General features: G+C 48.5%; 1 non-coding gene across 1 annotated transcript; it reads left to right on the forward strand.

Moving 5' to 3' along the window:
- The first annotated feature begins 1509 nt into the window (after positions 1-1509).
- Positions 1510-1699, forward strand: LOC143675426 (U2 spliceosomal RNA). Its single transcript, XR_013171650.1, has one exon. It is a non-coding gene; the product is annotated as a U2 spliceosomal RNA (small nuclear RNA).
- Positions 1700-2025: the final 326 nt, after the last annotated feature.

A 2025-nucleotide genomic window follows, 5' to 3' on the forward strand; every position in this document is an offset into this window, starting at 1 on the left:
CTTAAGTTTCGTTTAACAGAGGGTAATTTTTCAGTTCTTGTTTTCTTGTTTCTTATCCTGCTTGTAAGGTGCCTTTTCCCTCCCCACCCTTAGGAGGGTCTACATAGGTATTACAGACTCCAGCCGGGTTTTCCCAGACTAAACTGGCCTCCTTTCGGGGGAAGGAGTCACCTGCATCAGTTTTCCCTGAGTGTAAGACTCAGCAGGTTGAAAGACTTTCCTGTGAAGTCTCTGGGCTCTGTTTTTCTTATCCTGCCGGTCCCACCAGCATAAGATGATGTGGTCCCTTTAACTTTGGAAGACTCTCCCTGCTGGGGGCGTGGTGGAGACAGAGGAGAGGTTGTAGGCTGGTTTTAATGGCTTCAAATTGCCAAGCCCTGGGGTCTGAATTCCTTGAGAGAGGGATTCCACCTGAGTTGTGTTTCACCCCTCCCCTGGGGAAGGCTCAGGCGGGAGACAGCCCTGAAAGCAGCCTGTTTCTGCGTATGCTTGGGGCAGTTGCAGCCTGTGTAATCCCGCCGCTGAATCCAGAGGCAGCCAAGCCTCCATAGAAACAGCCACAAAAGCCTCCGTTTCATCCCCTTTCCTCTTTTTCGGTTAGCTCAATAGGTGACCTCCACCTTGACCAGTTTCGCCTGAGCTGGGGGCCTATTTTTAGTAGTCAGAATTTGTTTATTAATGCCACAATTGGTGTTTGGCTGGACTCAGTCCCTGCTACTGTTAGAGTTTCTTTCCTTTCCCTCCGGGAAGCTGCCTGTGGGGGAGGGGTGCCGGGCGCCAGCCGCCGCGGCTTGGGGAACTCACGGTTCCGGAGACTCGCAGCCGGCCCAGCTGGTCCAGACTGGGGTATGCTGTGTGTCCGGTCACTGATGTGGCTCCGGGAGCTGTTCTGTATTGTTTCTGGTCATTTAGTAGTTGTTCTGGAGGACGAACTAAAACGCACACATTACTAAGCCGCCGTCTTGGCCCCGCCTTCTGTCCAACATTTTCAATGAGGATTTATTAGCCCACAGATTTGAAGCTAAGAGAAAGTCCAGACTGAGGCTTCCTCAAGGCAGTGCTCTCTTCCTGAAGACTGGGGCTCTGGAGCTGGCTGCGGGTGGTCTGTGCTCCTTGGCTTCTCTGTGTCCTGGCACATGGTGGCCTCCCTGGTCTTTCTGTTTTCTTCCAGCTTTCCTCGAATGTCAGCTTCTTTGCTTTCTCTCTCTCTGTCTGAACTCGGTTCCACTTATACAGGACTCCAGCAGCAGGGTTAAGACCGTCTATGACTGAGATGGCCACACTTAACAAGGAGCCTCACCAGGAAGTCCTACTTCCAGTGGGTTCATATTCATGGGAACAGATCTGGTTGGAGACTGTGTTTCAGTGGAGTACATCGTTCCCAACCAGCACAAGGGGTACTTACCAAGCCATGGTGGAAGACCAGCATCATCCTGAAGCCAAAACCAAGCAAAGACCTCACCACAGACACATGGCCCTTTGAACACAGATGCGAAACTTTAGCAAATGATCGCTTCTTGGCCTTTTGGCTAAGATCAAGTGTAGTATCTGTTCTTAGCAGTTTAATATTTGATACGTCCTCTATCCGAGGGCAATATAGTGAATGGATTTTTGGAGCTGGCAGATGGAATAGCAGCTTGCTCCGCCCCTCCATGCATCAACCTGGTATTGCAGTATTTCCAGGAATGGTCCACCCCCCCCACCGGGGAACAATAAATGTATAAAAAATCAAAAAAAAAATTTTAGGAAATGAAATCCAAAAAGGCTAGTGCATCATGACTACATAAGATTTACCCCAGGAATGCAGGGTTGGTTTAACAGTGGAAAATTAATCAATATAATTCACCAAATTGCCAAAATAATAATGCAAAACCATATGATCATACACATAGATGCAGAAAAAGCATTTGACAAAATCCCACATCCATTCCTGACAAGAAACTCTTCACAAACTAGGAATAGAAGTTCTCTCGGGGGTCCTCAAAACCACCAAACTTTCCGTAATTTGCTAGAAGGATTCATGTA

The sequence above is a fragment of the Tamandua tetradactyla genome, chromosome 2 (genome assembly GCF_023851605.1).
Source record: "Tamandua tetradactyla isolate mTamTet1 chromosome 2, mTamTet1.pri, whole genome shotgun sequence".
Classification (NCBI taxonomy): domain Eukaryota; kingdom Metazoa; phylum Chordata; class Mammalia; order Pilosa; family Myrmecophagidae; genus Tamandua; species Tamandua tetradactyla.